Source organism: Hippopotamus amphibius, chromosome 6 (genome assembly GCF_030028045.1).
Source record: "Hippopotamus amphibius kiboko isolate mHipAmp2 chromosome 6, mHipAmp2.hap2, whole genome shotgun sequence".
Taxonomy (NCBI): domain Eukaryota; kingdom Metazoa; phylum Chordata; class Mammalia; order Artiodactyla; family Hippopotamidae; genus Hippopotamus; species Hippopotamus amphibius.
In genome coordinates this window covers 131,529,890-131,552,772 of record NC_080191.1, presented here as the reverse complement: position 1 = coordinate 131,552,772, position 22,883 = coordinate 131,529,890, and the positions used below count along the sequence as shown (strand labels likewise).

The window sequence follows — 22,883 nt, the reverse complement described above, 5'->3', positions numbered from 1 at the left end:
GATATCTGGCAATAGACCTAGAAGTAATGACAGGCCTTCATAGTAGCTGAACGCTGAGTGTGTATAACACCAATGCACCAGCAAGGTAATGGAAAAATAGACCATATTACTAGAGTAAAAGCTTTCAGGTACCAACTTCATAAAATAAAATAATAATAATAATAATTTACATTTGTATGCTAGTTATCAAGTTTGAAATATTTTTCAAAGTATCTCCAGAAAACTAAAATTCTAGAGAATAAATAATCTCCTCAAGCATAAAGGAGAAAACTTTAAATGACTTAAGTTTTCTGACTCTTGAATGTACCCTTAGTCATAGCTAACTGTGTCATAGATAATGCCACTAACTGACAGCATTATTTGGAGTGGATAAATTCATCCCCACTCCTAGAACAGCAAATCAAAAATCACATAACACTGATGCTGACTTAGTAGGTTTTGAACACATTTAGTACAACCCCAACTTAGTGCCACAGAGCTTGATTGATCTTAATGTTGCAGAGGTTGGGCTAGACTATAAGTTGCCTGACTCTACTTTCTGTGCTCTTTCCCTTACACATAATGTTGTGAGGTATGAGCTTTAGCTTTGGAGTCAAACATTTAGCTTAGAGTCTACATTTTCCAATTTACTAGCTATATGACTCAGCTTAATTTATATAACCCCTAAGACTCAGGTTTCTCACTTCTCATGTGCAAAATGGGAATGATTGAATGAAATAATGTGTACGTTGAGCTTAGAAAAGTACCTTGAACATGGAACTGATATAATGTTATAAATGTTAGATATGATTATTAAGGTCAACAACAATTACTTTCATAATAAGAAAATATTCTTATATATCACCTATACATGTCATTATATATCACTTATTATATATCACCACAAATTAATGTATGATTTAGCATCAAAATTTTAAGAGAAAATAAATACAGCAACCAAATGTGGTAGAAAGCTTTTGATTTACCACTTTTAACTATGAAATATCAAGTGGATGAAAAAATAAGTCAAGCATTTTTGATCTCTTTTAAATTCTTAGAATATCAAAACTTTAATCAAGCCTTTAATTTCAGAATACATAGAAAATATTATTCATTGGTATGGGACACTGCCTAAAATTGCATGCAGAGGAAATTTTGTAGTTTTAATGTGAAGAATAGAAATAAACTAACCTAGAAGAATTTCAAGAAACTAAAAAAAAAGCCAAATTCCACAAAAGAAAAAAGTAGGGAAATTATAAAAACACAGACAGAAATTAACTATAAAAATGAAAGAGACTTGAAGTAGTAACTAAATTGAATAACTGTTTAACTAAAAAAGTTATAACTTTAGCCTCACCAAAAGAAAAGGAGAAAAAGAACAAATATCTAAAAATAAGAAATAAAGATGGTTCCAAAATGTTGTTGACGTTACTGAATTTTAACTGATGTATAATTCTATTTCAATGTCACTATATTAATCCCACTGTGAAAAAAATGCCTGGAAAACATGGAATTCTTTCTTATAAGAAAACACGAAACAGCTATGAAACAAGACTGGGTTGAAATTTTCATCATTTTAAAGATCTCTAATATTTCTGCTTTAAAAAAAAGAAATAAAGATGAGGAAAGGGTCACAGATACAGAGAAAATTAAAATAATCAAAATTTACTACTTGATCAAGCTCTATGAAAACATTTTAAAATATGGATGAAATGACTAATTTTTCAGGAAGATATGTGTTAGGAAAAGTGACTTCTATAGTGGGAATATTTTTTTAATCCAGTATCCACAGAAGACAATTGTCAAAGAACCACCTCCTTAAAAAATTGGTAAGTGGTGTGGGTTTGTGCAAGTAAGACCATTCCCTTGTAAGGACCGTCTTCTAATTCTGACTAGTTTCTCTGCATGGGACAAGGCAGGGTGGGTGTGAGCACTGGAAAACTGAACTGGTCTGGCACTGGTCTTCCTGACTCAAGCCCTTCCAAATGACACAATAAAACCTGCACAGAAATAGCTTTCCTCCAAAGCTGGGCTCCAGATTTTCTGGAAATCTGCCTTCAGTTTATTTTATGGGGATAAAACTCACTGTGCATCTCAGGATTTCATTTGTCCAGTTTGTGATGTCTCATCTTCTTTCTGTTTTGCAGAAATAAAGTGAAATCTCTCATTCATGATGATGTCTCCCCTACCTAACCTCCACAATTCTTTTCTATTTCAAGTTTATTCGTATTCACACATCTTACTTTTTTTTTTTTAAGCAAATCTTAACAGGGGGCAAATGTATTTGCCCCGTCTCCTGTGCTTAACAGGAAAAATTTTTATCTCCGTTTGGAAGATGTTAGTATTGAAAGATGAGTATAGGATATATTTTTAAAAGTCTTCTGTAAGCATTTTACTGAGATAAATAATAGAATTATGTATAAATCTAGCAGTGCCATAACCTTAAACTGCGACAACATAGTCGTTTATTTAACGTCAATATAACCAATATCAATATACTTTAGCCTGCTAAATACATAACATATTATTAATAATAGTAAAGATTAAAAATATAAAAGGCTACTTGAGTGAAATATGCATATTCATGTAACGTAGTCTACATATGGTCTGATTTTTAAAAATGGCTACACTTACTCAAGGGCTTCCTAGGTGGCACAGTGGTTAAGAATCCGCCTGCCAATGCAGGGGACACAGGTTCCATCCCTGCTCCAGGAAGATCCCACATGTCGCGGAGCAACTAAGCCCGTGCACCACAACTACTGAGCCTGTGCTTTAGAGACTGTGAGCCACAACTATTGAGCCTGTGAGCCACAACTATTGAGCCCATGTGCTGCAACTACTGAAGCCCACGTGCCTAGAGCCTGTGCTCTGCAACAAGAGAAGCCACAGCAACGAGGAGCCCTTGCACCACAACGAAGAGTAGCCCCCCACTCACTGCAACTAAAAAAAGCCCATACACAGCAAAAAAGACCCAACACAGCCACTAAAATAAATAAATAAATTTATTTTTTTAAAAAAATGGATACACTTACTCAAAAATACATCTCTTTTTCTAATTTTCCACTTTACTCTGCTATCTAGAAAACATTATCTTCCCTTTCATCCCCACCACCAGATAAGAAGAATTGGACGATAAGGGATTTTGAAAGACAGGCTTGGATTCTGCTTATCCTCAGCCTGATACTGATAAACTATCCAACAGGCAATCCATCCTTGAAAAAATTCTAGCATTCTCATATTTCATATTAAATCAAAGTACAATACTCACTTATAATATTGGATGATTTAAGCCATATCTACAACATTTTCTATGAAAAAAATCTGTTTTTTGTTTTTAAATCTAGTTTCAGAAATATGGTATCTCCCACATAACATATGATAGCCCCCAAATCGAAGTGTTATAGAACAAAAATTATAGAAAATAAGAAAAATTTTACAAGAAGCTGATGTCAACTATAAGTTGGCACTTGCCATGGGCACTTGCCATCTCCCTCTACAAGCATGAAACCGCACGCGCTGCTGCAGCTGCTGACCCTCGACCTCCCCTGAAGGGCATTCAGGGTGGAGACCAGGAAGGAGGCCCTCTGTGCTTTGGAGGATGGGCGGAACAGGTCTTCAGAGAGTTAGATGTTTTCAGAAGCTGATTTTAGGAGCCCAACCCTTGCATCTCCTCATGTCTAGAAAAGCACGAAATCCCTACATGGGGACATCTGCGCGTTGTGACTAGCAGAAACCCCGGACAAAAAAATGTACTGTATGTGATTGTATGTACTCCTCCTTTACCAAGAATACATATACACTAATCTTCCCCCCTGCCTCTTGGGAAGTTTCTCAGAGTTATCTGAGATGCTGTCTCCGGGGCGGCAGTCCTCATTTTGCCCCAAATAAACTCACCTCGCAGCTCTCATGTTGTGCAATTTTTTTAAGTCAACACTAATTTGAAAGACATCATTTATTTTATGAGACATAGAGAAGTGTTTCTAAATAAGCATTCTTAACTCTTTAATAAATTGATTATAGATTCATACATAGTGTAATTGTGTAAGTATAAAATTCCCACATACTAATCTTAATGTCTGTTACAAATAAGTTCAGGATAGCAAGTGTAAAAAGATTTGGTTCATCAAGTTTACATGAATTAGATTAATATAAAAAAGGTTATGTATTTCATAAACAAAAGGAAAATAGATTATGGTATTGACTTCCTGATAACAGAACATCAAGCAATTCATTTCTCAATTAAGTGTAAAAAGTGATTTAAGATTTAACTCTCGGGACTTCCCTGGTGGTGCAGTGGTTAAGAATCTGCCTGCCAATGCAGGGGACACAGTTTCAATCCCTGGTCCAGGAAGATCCTACATGCCGTGGAGCAACTAAGCCTGTGTGCCACAACTACTGAGCCTGCGTGCCAGAACTACTGAAGCCCATGAACCTAGAGCCCATGCTCCGCAACAAGAGAAGCCACTGCAATGAGAAACCCATGCACCCCAGGAGTAGCCCCTGCTTGCTGCAGCTAGAGAAAGCCCACACAGCAACAAAGACCCAACGCAGCCAATTTATAGATTAATTAAAAAAAAAAATTTAACTCTCAAGTGTACTGTCACAGATACTTCTTTTGTAATGTAATGGTACTTTAACAAATTTAATTACAAATAATTTGATTAATTCAGCGGGAAAAATAGAAAAGCAAAATATTTGATATTATCTCATCTTTCCTTTTCTATCTCATCTCTCATACTGTCACCTTCCAAAGATGTTTATCCTTGAATCACTTACTTCTGCTCTCTTGTGCTGTAGCCTTACCAAGTCTCTGAATCCATGGTCAATGTGAACTCCAAATATAGCGTTTCATCATCCCATGACTTTTGATGGCAGTAATGAGTAGGGGAGACTGTTTTATTCACTGCTCTATGGCACATGGTCCTAATGCAAAAAATATTTAGTAAGCAATTGAATGAAAACATAGTGGATGCAGTAAGCACCCTAGACTTCTTAATAAGATAAATATTACTTTTTCCACATATATGACATAAAAATAAAGATGACAAAAGCTATTGTTGATAGCTTGTAAGGCGTTCATTTGTGACCGAGTTTTTTCTATGTTTTGTTCACCTTGTTATTTTTCATTTCTTGCTAACACTTGACATTTTCTTGACATGTTTCTTATTTTGTTGACTTTGCCATTCAGCAAAGCAAACACAGCTCAGCCTCCATCTTTTGAATTGTGCATGGAGTAAAAATACTCTGGGCCAAAACAGACAATGACAATTTTTTCTTTCGCTTAGGAACAATGCAACCTGATATAAAAATTCAGAGGAGGAACTGGAAATTAGAATTGAGTGATAGCAGAGGTACTAAGAATGGGAAAAACTGACAGCAAACCAAGGAAAGGAAAATGACTCTCCGGTTGGAAAACTAGGGAACATTGCAAAACTCACCTTGAGGGTAAATGTGCCTATTGACCATTTTGGCATCAAAATTGAAAACAGGATGTAGAAAGAAAGCACAGAGACAATTGATAAAATGCTTCATTCAACTCGTAAGAATATCTGAGTGGACAAGCAGCTTCTCTTCTGGGAAAACGGAAAGAGAAGGAAATCTTAGCTTTAACAATCACTATGCTCATAAATAAGCAGAGGTCTTATTTACTTGTTTAACCATAGGGGAAAAAAGAATTTTATTGATTGAAGTCATTGTATTCAATTTCAATTTCTTATGTTTCAGAAGAGAAAGCAATGATACACAGCAGTCAAGCTACTTGCCCAAGTTAAGTGGAACTAGAAACCATGGCTACTGACATCTAATGAGATGGCCTTTCCAAGTATTATTGGACAGTAGAATCCTTTGAAAAGGATTATTCAGACTTCCAGCTTCAGTACCATTTTGAACTGAATAATACTGGAAACATAGCAAAACAAAATCTGTGGAAGCTAGCTGAAACAGAGAAACGATAGCTTCATGTATTTCTACTATAAAAGAAGGAAGGTCTAAAACCACGTATCTGTGTTCACCTTAGAAAGATAAATGAAGAACATGTTAAACCAAAATTAAGTGGAAGGAAGGAAGGTTGTAATGGTTGCTTTAAGTTCAAAATCTGGTTAATCTTGGAGTTTCCATCTGTTGATCTGTTGATTATTTTTCCCTTGAGGATTTCTCACAGTGTCTTGGTTCCTTGTATGTTGAGTTTTTCTGGATGGTATCTTGGGCATTTTTAATATCACATTATGAGATGCTGAGTGCTGCAACAATCCACTGGAGAATATTGATTTGTTGTAGTGGTGGTTGATTTAGAAGGCAATTATCCTAGTTAGGTTGAAACTCAAAGTTCTGTCTTATCTTCCATGGGTAGAGTTCCAACTGCAGCTGAGTTTTTAAAGCCTCTGCCATGTTGCTTTTGGTCTGTCCTGCATCTGCACAGCTCAGGGCTGAGCAGGGGGCTAGTGTCTGTTCATTCACAGAACTGAGGTGACCCCATTTTCAGTACTCTCCTCTCTGCAATTTTCTGCATGTTCTCTGACTCTCAAGACTCCCTTTTCCTATTCCTCTGGCTTGGAAATTGTTTTGTTTTGTTTTACTTTTTGTTTTTCCTTTTTGCAGTTTTAGGTGCCTGCACTGCTGCAGTTATGCACAATGGGGGCTGCCCTTGGAGCAAACAGGGGTCCCTGTTCCTGTTCCTGTGGCCAGAAAGACAGAGCTTCTCTCTGCAATTTGCTGCCACGCTGCCCTTTATCAAGGCATAAAGATAGAAGAGAGGTAAATAAGGGTCATTTTTCAAGTTTGATCTTCCTTCTTCAATTTATTTGCTAGTATTAATTTTCAGATTTCTCAAGTAGTTGTTGTTGTTTGTTTTTGGTATTTTGTCCAGTGTTTGCTTGTAATCAGTGAGAAAGATAAGCCTTAGTGTGCCTACTCCATTTTGATGACTGCCCGAAGTCTCTGAGAGATTCTGTTCATCACCTGTCCCTTTTCCCAAGTTTTCTATGATAATCATAGTATCGCTCATATATTTAGGAATGACTATAAACAATAAAAATGGTCTATGCTTCACATTTTCTAACACTGCTTAGCAAAAACATTTTTTTAATATAATTTCAGCCCAGCATAATGAAAAGAAATGGAATCCAATCACTCACTTATACGTTTTTGTTGTTTGTACGTCTTCTCCTTATTAGGATACGTGCTTGTTGCAGCAACTGTTTCTTACTCATCTTTGCTTCTATCCACCGTGTTTAGCACTGCAGATACAGTAAATGCTAAACTGCACTGGATTTGATTTTTTAGATGTTGTTATCATTGGCTCAGAGAATCCCCTGTCACTAGAAAGGGACTCTGTGAAGCAAAGCCCTTTCTGGGCTACCAAAATAGTTGCCTAGTACTTTTTTCTGCTTTCTTTCATCTGGACCCTCATTATTTAATTCAAAATCCTATAGTGAGTTAAAAAGAGAGGAACCAAGTTGAAAACAAAAGACTCCAAATATTTAGTAATAACAGTAACTTTAAGAAGAAAAATCAATTCTGTCAAAGAGATGTCAAATGTACTTTAAAAAAAATTTTTTTGGCAAGAAAACAGCACTACTCATCTTGCTACTCTCTCTTCTAAAGAACCTTCCCAAAGACAAGAGATTATGTCTAGACTTTGAGAAAACAAACTGTCAAGGTCCATAGACATATGAAATTAAAAATATCAATCATTTGGGGTAAATTTTGGCACATTGAATGGATGATACAATGATACCTATGTATAATTCATCCTATATCAAACATTTGCCTCATTTTGAGAAAGTGTTTGATTAAAAATAATTCTAAAATAATAAACAAAAATGTCTGAAAAGATGAATTTTGTTATTTGGTTCTTGTTTTATCTTGATTTTATTCATATGAAAACATAGTAAAGAATAAATCATGTTCTGAACTCAGATAATTGAATTAGTCATTAGAGTTGCCAATACGATTTAGGACAGAACAGTTACCGTCTTACCACTATCACTCACACTGTTTTAAGGAAAGCAGTTTTTTTCAACATTATACAATCAATATTGAAATTATAAATAAGTTTTAAAAAGAGAATAATGATCCAAAATTCCATCATCCTAACCCAATTATGAACATTTTGAATTTTCTTTCAATCATTTTTTTCCTCGGCATCTGTTTCTCACTTACCTTTAGTCAACACAAAATTTGTATCACATTTTTCTTTTTTTCTAAGCCTTATCACAATGTCATATTACCTTCATAACCTTAATTTTAATTGGTACCTAGTATGCCAAGAAGAGAGAGCACCATAGTTATTGCAAACAATGCTTTTGTTAGGTAATTTATTCCCTGTTTTTCTCAATTAAATAATGATATAATAAAAATTCATATCTATGTTGACCTCCCATTTTTTGATAATTTCCTTAGTGGGAATTCCCAGAAGTAGAATTGATGTTTAAAAATTAACATTATTTTTTATATTTTTGAAAAATATTATTTAACTACTATTCAAAATATTTCCTTTATAAGAAATATATAAAGTTACTTTCCTTACTTTTACTTTTAAAATCATTGAGTATTATCTTTTTGAGGGCGATCGATTTAGCAAATAATAAATGGCATCCACTGTTACCGCACTGTACATTTCTATGATTACTAACTAGGTTTAAATGTTTTTCATTGTTTTATTATATTATCTTCTGAAAATTGTCTTTTAAAGTTATTTGGCCTTAGGAATGAGCTCATTATAGATTTCTCTGATGCTAAGCAACAATGAAATATTTGTAATCATTTTTAATAATCAAGTGATCAACTTTTTAAAGCCCTGTAATCTTCTGTTCAGCAATCCTAATTTTTGCTCATGGAAACCAGCTTTTTATGTCCAGTTGCTGAACATAAGTTGAGCATATAGTAGAGATGACACTTTACACTCACTATCTCATTTAATTCTTTTTATCTGTCCTGTGAAGTAGGAACCATTATCATTACCAGTTTAGAGGTGACTGAAGAGAAGTTTCAGAGCATAAATTATAAAGGTCAGATTGCTGGCTAGTGCTGAAGCCCAAACTAGACCCCACACATTTTAACCACTACAAGTCACTAAATAAGAAAGTGTTTATAAAAACAACCCGTCACATGGGCGCTGTCAGAGAATGACCTGATTCATACTGTCATATTTCTGACCTTTAGATTTAGCCTTGTGACCAAAAAACAACCCACAAATGGGATAAAGTTTAGCTTTCAACATGACTGAAGAGCTGGAATTATACGCTCTTTTCAACTTTATCCATGGGAATCGACAAGGGGGTCCCTGATGGCATGAGAGCCAGGCCTCCCATTCATCCTCAGTCTCCCATTAATCTCCTGAGTGACCATAGGAAGTTACTTAAGCTCCCAGAGCCACGATGTACTCATCTTTAGAAACTACGTTCATATAGGTTTCCTTGGATTCACTGGGATTGTATACGTAGTGGACCAGACAGAGGGCTTGGTACATAATAGATGCTCAATAGATACTATTTTTGTGTTTGGTTTCCAAGACCTGATTTGGATGCATAGCGTGTCAAATGCTTCCAAATGATTTGCTCAGGCTCTGTCACTCCTGAGAGTTACTAAACTACTTAATTCTTGCCAAGACTTTAATTGGAAGAAAATAATCCATTCTAGAACTTCTAACAAGTGTAGACTAAATTCCTCTTAGTGCATCTCTGGATAATTCCACGTCCTCCAAAATCTCTGTACCTTGACTACATTCATTGTGTAAATTCATGAAACAGGCTTAAATAATTGATTGAGGAAAAGAAAAAAGAACCTCATACCGTTAACAAGATTGGATTCAGACTCCCACAAGCCTAATTACCTCCCTGAAGAGTACTCTTTGGTGCTCTTTGGCTCCAGCCTCTTAACACAATTAACTACAGCCTTGATTTTTGTTTCTGCTCATTACCTGTATGTTCTACCTTCTAAGCAGGTAGGGATGGTGGATTATGACTTTTTCATCCAATGCTAGTGTAGGCACAATTATGTTATATCAACACATCCTCTTCGGAAGCAATTTGTTTTGTTGAATCCTCGATAAACAGTTGTTCCTGGTTTCATGATTTCGTTTAAGGAGATGCCCAATGAAACACATTTCTGTTCTCCTGTCCTATTTGTTCATATTCTATTGCTTGCTGCAGGTGGATTGTAAGACATTAGGTCTTTCTCACATAATCACAATCTTTCTCTTGGTATAACTACAGTTACTGCATGTGTTACCTTCAAGAACAGTATAATTTTCAAAATGCACCACACTTAAGAGCTAGAAGGACTTTAATTTCCTTTATTCACTAAGAGATGGCAGAAAGAATATTTAGGGTATGTAGACACTAAGTGGGTTAACTAGATATATTTAAAGCTGAGATTTTTGAATGACACAATGATTTTATTATTTTTAAAATGCTTTGCAATGCCTCCTGTGTTATAATTGCTGTCTGGGCTTTAAAAAATCCAGTGCTAGCCTAATTAAAATGGCAGTGCTAATTCTTATTCAGGCTGTCTGGTATTTCTGTTTCTACTGTGATGGATAAATCGTTTAGAGGACATAACCCTTAATAACCTTTAACAAGACCTCAAACTGTAATCTGTCAGAATTATTCCCTGAATACAGCTCTTCCTTCTGCTTCTGCTGAACATTTATACAGCAATGAAATGTTAATAACTCCTAAGAGAGTTTTTATTATATTTTAGAAGGAAAAATTCTTTCTCTGAGAACCCAATATTTAAATTGGGTAGTCTATCCAAGGATCTCAACCTCAGAGACTTCTCTAGAGGTAGAATGATCCAGAAAAGTCACCTTGGATAAGTTTTCAAGTTTTCATCTTTTATAGAGAAACTACATTGATACTGATGACATAAAAATGATGAGAGTGTACCTTTCTTGACTGTCATGTATAAGACAGGTGACGTCCCTGCATTTCCTCACTTATTTCACAAAATCCACATGTCTTTTTTCTGGGCCATTGTGTGTTTATATGTCACACGATGATGGCATATTATGAGCAGTGCATCTGATCAAAATACTTTGCCCATAAAATCCAGCTACGTTGCACCAGAGTTAACAGAGGTAACCCTTAGGATTTCCATCTGTAATAGTGTCGGGCTCAGTTTTTATGCATAGACTTCATCAACATTTGATTTTATCTCATCTGTCTATTTCTGTTCTCAATTCAATTTTGACTAGAGACCCACAGGTGTAAGAACTTATGTTAATCCTGCCTCAGTCCTCTAAGACTGCACTTTATGCTCTGCAGCAATGGTAGGGCTTTAAACTCCCACTGAAATTTAGAAGAAAGAGAAAAACTCATGTGCTAAGTGCTACTTTAAAAGTAATTATCTCTCTTCTCAGAAGCTCCTTAATTTCCAAAATGATGTTTAGCGTCTTGCCTATTTACTATTTGCTCAATGTGTGTCTTTTTAAAAAATATATTTATTGGGGATTAGTTGCTTTACAATGTTGTGTTAGTTTCTAATGTACAGCATCAATGTATGTCTTAAACCTGGACATGGGACAGATATTTTGATTCCTCGGATCTCTTCTTTCCTTTCACATGAGTTTTAAGATCTTTTTTCTGACAGTAGAATTAGAAGAAAATGTCTTCCATATAAATTCAATCCAAATCTAAATATATGTATACACTCAAATGTACAGGCATATTTGCTTTGGTTACTTCATAGAGGGAGAGGGACCTATACCCGATATTTGATTTGCATGTTGAGACTGATGATGCCACACAAGTACCAAGAGAGTCAACAAGGCTTGTTAAATAATGAGGCTTTAGAGAGAGAGCAGGGTGCCTCCCAAGCAGATCTAAAAGTTACTTGAGAGTTCAGGGAAAGGAGACCAGCTTGGGGGTTTTATTGTGGTTAGGAGGTGAGGCTGCTGTGGGAATTGCTGGGTGTGGCTTGAACTTCCCACAGGAGCCACAAGAGGGAGCACCAGGCTTTCTTGTTGGCTTGCCCAGCTGCGGGGCAAAAGGGAAAAAAAAAAGAGAGAGAGGCTTAAAAGCTGTCAGTAGCAAACAGCAAAAAATGGGGTCAGACTCTTGCTACAATATTACACATGCATAAACACATAGCACAGATTTGAGTATACCTACCTACCCCTGCAGCCTCCTTTACCGTATCCTCCTGTAAGATTTCTGAGCATTGTAAGGGTTTAGGATCCTGTGATCACACCTGGCTCATAATTCCTGCTCCCTTGCGATTCTAACTTGCATCTCATCTCTCAAGGCTATTCATGTCTTTTCACTTGGGTTGATCAAGGTGCAGAATTCAGTCTTACTACATGACTGAAATAGCAGCTAAAACAAAAATGTCCCACTTCCATAGACGTTTGTCTTTGTATCATACTATTTTAAAAGTGTGAATATATATTTAAAAAGTTTTCTCTCAAGAAAGGAGAGCAATAGGTAGATTACTAGTTCTGTTGGTGGGAATTCGCCACACCTCTAAGGAGGCAGAAGTGCCTAAAGTTTTTTCTCTATGACATAAAAAAACTGTCCGCCTTTGATTATATGAGGTTATAAATCTAAGTAATCTAGTAAAACACACACACACACCAACACAGGCAGAATAATGCTGACACATGGTTTGCTGATTTTGTTTGTTTCCTTGATGCTAAATGAGGGAACTTCACACAAGCTTGTCTTAGACTCAGGAGACTCAGAAATTCTGACAGTCTCCTCTGGAAAATGAAGCTGAAAATCACAAAAGATCTCTCTAAATTAAATGCTATCATTTGGATAAAATTCATAAAGTGGGGTTCTAACAGAAGGTATCCAAATTCTCTTTTTCTCTAAACTTCTTTTCTTAGGGAGAAAACCACAGAACTGTCTCTATTTATTCCTACGATACATATTCACATCTCACTTTCCCTAATGAAACGTGGAGTTGAGAGGTAAATGCGTTTAACCACAGTGTCAGCTTAGCATCATGAGTTGAATTAATTTGTAAACATTAAGCTTCTGCTCCTCACTTGTAAGGGTGTCATAGCTGAGCATTTACCACGAGTGACAGGTCTGGAAGCTTCAGACCGCTGCTTCCTCCCCTAACCTAACTCGCGACAAGATTCCTACAGAAGAGGACAGGCTGATAAATGTACTTGCTTGAGCTTTGCCTTAGTTAGAATACAAATAATTTGGATGATTCAAATACACAATTCTAGGACATACAGTTTTAGAAAATCTTCTATGGAAGCAAATAAATATTCTGCATGATGAAGGAGCTTCATAGGGCTGCCCGATACTTGAAAATATTCAAGGTTAAAATGAACCTGCTCACCCAAATTTGCCAAAATATTAGGAGATGCTTTTATAGGAAAAAAGTTATAAACATCAGTTTCACATACGTGAAATATAAAAATCAAAAATATTACCTTGAGCTTAAAATATTGTATATCAGTGATTAATGTTGCACCTGTTTTCTCTTTTGTTAGTCTTTGTAGTTTTTTCAATGGATGCAATTCAAATGACTAGAAATGGCTTCTTGCAAAATGTACTCAAGGATCCAAATGAATCAATGAATCTTTACAATTAAGCATTTTACTTGCTCTCTCCCTGACTGAAAAAGTGAAATCAATATTAAAACAGGTTTTACATCCTGATATAGCCTGTAACCCAAACTAATGCTGATGGGGTAAACCAGTTGCATAATTTCTATAAATGTTTTTCTAGATTTAAATAATTGTGAACAAACATATTTAAAAATAATAGGAAAGTTATAAATCTGGCTAATCAGAATTTGAAACTCACTAAGACAAGTGGTATTTGTCTTAAGAATCCTGAGGTTGTCTCCAGATCACTGGAGTCTAAAAGATCTCTTTTGGATTCCTGGTTAGTTATTAATGCCCTATTTGGCAATGTATTGTTCCCTCTGTGCCTCAGTTTCCTCATCTCCCAAAGAAACATGAAAATACCTACTTTAATAGGTTACTTGTGAGAATTAACTTTAATAAAATGATTTTAAGAATAAAGCAAGGCACAGTGCCTAGTTCACTGTGGCACTTAGTACATAGTAGCTATTTTCACTAGGGTACAATTGCATTTTCCAGCTGATATTAAAACTACAGGATATTTTTTCTTCACTTCTAAAAATACATATTCTTTTGAGCTAATATATCAACTTGGTAGCAAGACAACTTTTAAGACTGGTTTGTATATGTCTAGAGTGTATCCTTTATACATTATACATACAGTATTGTCTCTCTTTTTTTAATACTCAAATGCACATGACACAAAGTAGCTGTCACACACACAAAAAAGGAAAGAATATCTCTTCCTGTTCTGAGAATTTTTTATTGCCAGAAATAAAATATTTTATGGAGAAATTATGTTATATATGCTACAAAATTTTTATGCTAAAATATATGCCAAATATAATTGAATTTGAGAAAATTTCCCTTACAAAAGCCCCTGCAAATGTTTAATTTGCTGACCTGAGTAAAATTATCCTCACAACTTCATCAATTTCTAGGCCAATTTTAACAAACTAATATGGTGGGATAATAATTTGAGACGGTCTTTTGGGCTAAGAGAGATGATCTGTCTTGCCCAGTGAAGGGGCATCTGAAATCAAGGAGCGATCGAGGAGGGAAACTTCTTAGATTCTTGATACAACTTACGATCAAAGTTTGACAGGTAATGTAGGAAGTGACCAGTTATCCGCCAGAGCTAGTTTTTCCTGCTTCCATCCAGCTCCAGACCAGGTGAAGCTTGTATAAGGTGAGAAGGGAAACAGAGTGTTTTGACAGTGGTCGTTCTCTACGCCTCGATTCCCGTCTTGACCCCAGGATGTATCTGCGCGGACTCTGGGTTAGCAGTAGAACGTCTCGGAACAGTCTGAGGATGATTCAAGAGCGGAGAAGCACTGTGAATCCTCAGTCCTTTATGGACTCTGGCGATTGGCAGCCTTGCTGATGTCCTCCCAACAAATGGTGCGAAAGCTGGAAGCCAAAAGTCTGTGAGGAGGGTTAGAAACAAATTGTAGCTTCTGAACACCACAGAGGGGCGAGCGAGAGTAACCAAGATTTCTGTGTTCAAGAGGAAGTGAATTTTTTAAAAAATATAAAAAATTTTATAGTTCAATAAAAAAATTTTAAAAAGAGAAAGAGTACAGAAGGTGAATGAGAGAGGGAATAATTAATGAAAGCATGGAGTTGGTTCCTGTAGCCTAGATGAGGGACTCTGTAGCAGGAAATGTGTGCAAAGCTATCCTTGGCAGGTGCTGGTTGGGAATGCAGCCATCACGGAAGGATGCCAGTGCAGACTGGACAGTGAACGCTCAACCACTAAACTATGTGTTTTGGAAGTGACTAGAATCAGGTAGGTTTTGATTTTGTTTTATTTTTTTATATCAAGCAGAATAAGGGTTTTTTTTTTTTTTTTTTGGAGGGCTTTGAATCAAGAAAGTTAATTTATAGGAAAAATAAAGGTGTATTTTTGCACATATACTATTCTAAGAAGGTTAGTGGTTCCAGGGTGAGAGAAGCCAGGATTCTTACCCAGATCTTTCATCCCAGAGCCAAGGGCAGGAAAGGCAAGGTAAACCCCAGATGTTCCATCCCCAAATTATACCAATTTTCAGAACTGAGGCTCTCAATAATGTAACTTCTGTTATTATTTTTCTCCATGTTGAATGATTTCGTCTACCAAACAAGTTACGTGTTGAGTAATCATTAGTTCATATTTTCAAATTTTAAACCAAAGAATATAAAGCTAATTTGCAGTGCTTCTCAACAGCATGAGTTGACTGACTATTTCCAGGGCCAATGAAACTTACTTGTGTTCACATCTTTCATCTTATCATGGAAAAGGAAAGATTATTTCCTCTTGGAAAATTACTAGACTGCTAAAATTCCAACCACATTCTCATTTTGATTGTGAAGGAACAGTGCAAGGTGTGTGGGTGGTGAGTAACTCATCCAGGCTTATATAGTGGGGACGTGGTACACAGCCAAAAAGAGGTAAGGGAGAGGCTAGATTACTCTCATTGTGAATAATTAGAATTTGAGTGTATGAAAAGAAGAATTCAAAGGTGTACTTAAAACTTTGCATAACCATCTTACTTATCCAAATACACATAAAATGGTAAGTTGTATCATGGTAAGTTCCTAGCAGGTAGGAAAACTATGAAACGATTGTTGGGAATATTTTTAATTACAAAACTCACTGTTCCCTATACAATATCTTATGTGACAAAATTCCTCTTTCGTAAAACCTCGGCTTTCTTTAAGTCACTGCTTTGTTTCTCTCTCTTTTTTTTAAAGAGCAGTTTTAGGTTCACAAAAAAATTGAGAGGAACGTAGAGGTCCCCATATACCCTCTGTCCCCACACCTACACAGCTTCCCTCACCATCAGTATTATTCACCAAAGTGGTATGTTGGTTAGCAAAGATGAACATACGTTGACACATCATAATCACCCCAAGTCCATAGTTTACTTGAGGTTTCACCCTTGGAGTTGTATATTCTTTCGGTTTGGACAAATGTATAATGACATATCCATCATTATCATATACAGAGTATTCTCACTGCTTTAAAAAATTCTCTGTGCTCTGCCTATTCATCCTTCCCCACCCTCTACCCTGACAACCACTAATGTTTTTATTATCTCCACGTGTGTCATATGGTAAGAGTATGACATTATGGAAAAGGCAAAAGTACGGTAAGACTATGTTTCTTAGTTTTGTGAGAAACCACCAAATTGTCTTCCAAAGTGACTGTGCCGTTTCGCATCCCCATCAGCAATGGACGAGAGTTCATATTGCTCCACGTGCTCACCAGCATCTGTTGTTGTCATTGTTCTGGATTTTGGACATTCTAATAGGTGTGTAGTGTATCTCACTGCTGCTTTAGACTGTGGCCTGTCTTCTATTTCTTGGCATTGCCTTTCACTAAGCAGAAGTTTTTAATTTTAGAGAAGTCCAGCTTATCAGTTATTCCTTTCATGGACTGTGTCTTTGATGTTTATCTAAAAAAAGCATCACCATACCCTTGGTCATCTAGGTTTTCTCCTATGTTGTCTTCTAGAAGTTTTATAGTTTTGCATTTTATAGTTAAGTCTATGACTCATTTTAAGTTAATTTTTGTGAAGGGCGTGAGGTCTGTAACTAGATTCTTTTTTTTTCTTTTTCTTTTTTTTTTCCTTTGAGGGTTTTTTTTTTTTTAATATATGGATGTACAGTTGTTTCAGGACCACTTGTTGAAGAGGCTATCTTTGCTCCATTGTATTGCTTTTGCTTCTTTGTCAAAGATCAGGTGACTATATTTATGTTGGTCTATTTCTGGGTTCTATTCTGTTCCATTGGTCTATTCTTTTACTGTAACTTTATACTAAGTGTTGAAGTTGAGTAGTATTAGTCCTTCCACTATGTTCTTTTTCAATATTGTATTGGCTATTCTTGGTCTTTTGCTTCTCCAAATAAACTTTAGAATCAGGTTGTCTATACACATTTCTCTTCTCATGCGAGTAGCTCAACTTGGTCAATCTTTTCACCTTGGTTGCCTGGAAAATCAGTGTAAGGTATATTTGCTCACTGGAATTCTGTTCATCCTTATGGTTGGAATTTGATTTTCTTCTCTGTCTTGTTTTTCCCCTTTCATTTACTTTTATTTTCTGAGTCATAATGAAATAAATACAAACATGAATCACATAATCAACCCAACTTTAATAAGCCCCATCATTTACCTGCCTCACAGTGAGGGAGACCCCCTAGTCAATCAATTTGGGAACTAAGGACCTGATTCCTAGTCTATCCTTCAACCACACTTCATTCTTAGTAGTTCTGACTTAGGAAAGGAGTCAGTGTTCTTCACAAGACAATAGGGAGAGCAGACTACTGGGTGATCAGCCTTTTCAAGTGGAATGTTGCCTTCTAGGCTCATATTGACAAAATCCTCAATAACCCTGATTTTCCCTGCATGAGCTCTATTGTTGCATTGAAGAGAGTCCCCACATTCTGCTCTTTGCCTTTCTCTTGGTGTGCTCTTGAACCTGAGTTGGTCCTTTATTGATAACATGTAAATATGATCCAAAACCACACAGCAAGACATGCAGAACAGACAACTACTTGAAATACCTTTTTTGATATATTCTCTATCCTAAAGGACACAGTAAATATGCACAAATATCAAACACTAGTGACCTATTAGTAAAAAAAAAAAAAAAAAAAAAAATTGGTTCACTTGTTTTCCCAATTAAAGTCTGAATGCCTGTAGTCAATGTCAACTTTCTTTTATATATTTCCTCATTATTCCTAATGAGATAAAAGAGCTACTAATCACAGCTAACATTTTGAGCACTTACTATGTGTCACATTCTGTACTATGTACTTAATATTTATTTCACTCGATCTTCTTAACAATTCGATGAATTGCTGGTGTCATTCTTACCTCATTTTCAGATGAAGAAATTGATGCAAAAGAATATTAACATTTTCCCCTAAATTATAATCTAATAATTGAAAAGCAAGAATTTGAATCTAGGTAGACTCCAAACTCAAGTTTGTGTTCTTAATCACTTATTAACTGGCCTCTAGTCCCAAACTATTCTTAACTACGTGAATATACTTCACATAGTCCTCAAAGAATCAGGACTATGATCTAAAATCACTAGTATTGAAATTATTTGCATGACCAACAGTCATTAAAATTTTGCAGGTCATTTATTCTCCAAAAACCCTTCACTGGAAAGCTCATGTTCATCCTTTAAAGCTCCAAATCCCTTCCTCGGTGAAACCTCCCTGTCCTCCTCCAGATAGTATCTGTTGCCCTGTCTTCTGTGCTTTCTGAGTAGCTTGTTCAAACCTTGTGATAGAACTTAACCCCATAATTACAACAGTTTGTTTAAGGCAGCTAGGCTGTTCTATTTTTGGGGTACCTGGTAAGTGCTAGATATATTTTTCTGAGATAAACACATTGAAATTTTTCATGCCAAAAAAAAAAAAATCATCCTCTTGGAAGGAATTCAGAGAGAAGAGTAGATAGTGAATACACTTTTTTGGAGCAAGAAGAAGAATAAATACATATAATTTATACATAACTAAAACAAGTTAAATCTCAAAGAGATGGAAGAATACTGTTGAATTCCATATCTGTTTCCTAACCTACAGCAACATACTTCCCATAAAATATCCCATAAAAGAATAGAATTCTCCAGAATACCTTTCCACATTCCACAAGAACTGAGGAGCTGCACAGTACTCTCTTATCTTCAAGGTCAGGCCCCAGGCTTGGAGGACTTCCTAGATCACATCAAACACCAACACTGACATCTGCTGGAAATGTCCTCTGCCCACATTTCCTGCAGTTGGTTAAAAAGAAAAAAAAAAAAGTACACAGAAACAAAATGATAAGAAACTACCTAAAACACACCTCAGAACTCAAAGAAAAAACTAATTTATCAAGCAAATGTGAGCTTGAACAATCTGGGGATTTCTTTTATTGAGACTATAATCTTGACAAACAAATTTTTGGAGATAAACATGTCCATAGACTTACGACTCTGGATTGCTAATGCTTATATACACATCCTTTCGCATGGCCTCCAAAATGCATTTAATATTTTTTAAAAAAAGAATCTCTGCAGTTAATGTCTACCTCACATTTCATAAATAGCATGGTTCATGCTCTCTAGACCATAGAAAATACTAAGTCATTTTCAGGCCTTAGTTTTCATGGATATGGAGAACATAGCTTTGGTGAGTGGTTTGTTGCTGTGATTTGTATTATTCTACCCATTCTCCTAAAGTTTTCTTTCTGCTGTCTCACTTGTGATACTAATTAGGTATTTGGGGAATAGTCAAGCTGGAGAAGAATATATTTTCCTCTGTTTATTTATTTATAAATTTTAAGTTAATCAGATGTGAAGTATTGAATAGTTCTTCCTATACTTATTTTCCTTATTTATTAAAACTTTTGGGTAAGAGAAAAAATTCTGCAACTCCAAAAATTCATTTTCTTTTATTTTTCAGGAAAAAAAATCCCCAAGTCTCTATGTTTAAAATTGTTCCCTGTAAAGTTAACTCCTAGCTTCCTAGCATGTATCTTCCACATTAAGAGATGTTCTTGCTTTCTTCTAAATTTCCCTCATAAGTTCCTTTTGGGGGAAGTAGGTATTTATTTTGCCCCTTTTTGCTTTACAGCTTTTTATCTCTTTACTGTAAAATACAACGAATATACAGAAAAAGCGTATAAAACACAAATGCACAGCTTAATGCATTGTAATAAAATGAGCACTCCTGTAACTATCACTCAGCTCAGGAAATAAAACATGACCAATGTGTTTACAAAAACAGCTACCCCTTCTCAGTTACAATCCACATCCTTGCTTTCCTTTACTTTGTAACTCCCGAGTATACATCTCTAAACACGACAGTGTTGCTGGGATTTTAATTTTGTGTAAGTGAGGCCAGAGTGCATGTTTTCTTTTATGTTTGACTTCATTCAGTCAATATTCTGCTTTTTATCCATGTTGTTGCATGTTGCTGTGATTTGTTTATCTTTACTGCTCAGTGTTATTCCATTTGACTAATATATCACCAGTTGCTCATCCAATCTATTGTTGATGCATATTGGATCATTTCTGATTTGAGGCTATTTCTGATTCTAATGCTTCTATATGCATCCTGTGCAAGTCTTGTGATGCGTTTACAGGACTGTCTATTAGATACAAACCGAAGAGTGGATTTGCTGGATCGTAGGGTACATGGGTCTTCAACTTACATAAGTAACACCAAATCTTTTATTAAAGTGGTTGTACCGATTTGTATTCTACCCAGCAGCATGTGAGTGTTTCATTCACTTCGGGTCCTTGCCAACACCCAATATGGTCTTACTTTCTCATTTTAGCCATTGGAGGGCAGGGGTATGTAGTAGTATCTCATTTTCTTTTTAACTTCCATTGAATATCCCTTTTTTAAAAAATAAATTATCTGCATAAGTCCATCACTCATTTTCCTAATGGGTTGCCAGTCTTTTCCTTAGAAATTTCTAGAAGTGTCTGAACAACTTGGCAGCCTTGCAGCCGAAGTTAGATCCCTATGCAGTCCTGTGCACCTGCGGCCTCCTGCTCCAACACCTGCCAGGTGGCATCAAGGTGCTCTTCCGTAAGCCCAGCAAGGTGAGCATAGCAAGGCCATCCTCATCCTGAGGGTAGTCCTGAAGCTGGAACTTTCCAGCAAGACCATCCACACCAAGCTCTCAAAGCTAGTGAAGAAGCACACTGACCAGCGGAGCACGGAGACAGCCCTATACTCAGAAATGCTGGGCAACCCCACACAGCTGACCACCAAGTGTCCTGCCAAGCGTGCCTGGTCACCCCATGGAAGAGGCTTTTGGGGAGACTGCTGTTGCCATTGGGGGCGTGGCTCTCTCTATGGTCATCACTGCCAGCAGCTGACTGCCCAGGTGGCTGCCACCTGCCACCGCCTCCTTGTGCAGTGGATCCCGCCCTGTGCTCCCTGACTCTCCCAGGCTCCCTGTCCACTGCCCTCTCTGACCTGGCCCCTCCTCCGGTTTGGGGGAAGTAAAGTTTAAGGATCCCCTGGTCCAGAGCGCAGAAGGGACTGAAACCCTACAGGAGGAAAGTGAGGCAGAGCAGGGCCTCACATCCATTCCCTATGGGAAGGGGCCCTCAATCCTCCAGACACAATTCCCACCCTACCCCATCCACCTTGGCATCTGTGTTCTAGAAGAGCCTAATAATTCATTATCTTAATTCTAGCCATTATGATGTCTCATAACCAATAGCTGGATTTCCTGTTTCTAGTTTTGCCTTCCCAAATCTTCTGCCAGTGGCAACCAGAATGTTCCATCTGTCCGCAACTGCACTCTGAAAGTAGGAACACTTTACTGAGGTCTCTACAACCTCATTCCAGCCTATCTCTCTTGCTTTCCCATTGTCTCTGCTCACATTTCATGTGTTAATAACTTCAGGTTTGTTGAAGCCTTTCAACTCATGCCTTGTCCTCATCTCCTCTGTGCCTTAGCTAACGTGGCGTTTCTGCCTGAGATGCTCTTCCGGCCTCTTCGTCTAGATACAATGGCTCATCAGTTGGCACCTCCCTGGGGGATCTTCCCAGAACACCCCAAGCTAGATTTGTGCCTGATGCCACCAATAGTCCTAACTACTCAATGTTCCTAGGTCTTCTGTTACTGCCTTTGTACCTTTCTACCCAACTGAACTGTCCTCCATCAGGGCGGGAACAGTGCCTCACTCGTTTGTCTCCATATGCTCAGTAAATATTTGGTTTTTTAATTGAAAACGTTAAACCCTTGTAATTCATTACTTTACCATCTTTAGAAACTCTTAAAATACAAGATAATTGATTTGTTTGTTCAAGTGTTCTGCAATTATCAGAGGACACGTTATTTGTAATTCAGGGATTACAGTGGCTGCCCAGAGTTTTCATCATTTTAAGATTATGGGAACTTCCACCAGAGGGTGAGCCAGAAAAGGAAAATAAGATCTAACCAAAACCAATCCATTTTCTACTGATAAGAACACTAGAGGAAAATAAGAAATTGTTAAGACTAATGACTGAGTTGAGGTTTGAATTCTGTGGGGAGCTAGTTTACTCATTCACCCATTCATATTTGAAATAAGACATAACCAAGTCCTGCCTTTCAGAGTTTTGGAAAAATGCAAAGAGGTAAGCGTTTTAATAATTTCTCACATCTAATTTAAAATATTGTAACCATTTACCCACACATGTGGTGGGTATGCACTTGCTATTGGCAAATCAGAGAATTAAAGAGATATCCACATTTATGCCAACACGTCAATCAATTCAAGTTAAAGGAACAGTATCATTAGATTTTTGTGGGGCCAAACACAGGCGATTATCACATTTTGGACTTAACAGACTTAAGGTTTTGGGTATTGTGCAATTATAG

The 22,883-nt window shown here is 36.6% G+C and overlaps 1 pseudogene; it reads left to right on the top strand.

The window, feature by feature from the left end:
• The first annotated feature begins 5,269 nt into the window (after window positions 1-5,269).
• On the top strand, window positions 5,270-21,387 carry LOC130854973 (peptidyl-prolyl cis-trans isomerase FKBP8-like; annotated as a pseudogene).
• Window positions 21,388-22,883: the final 1,496 nt, after the last annotated feature.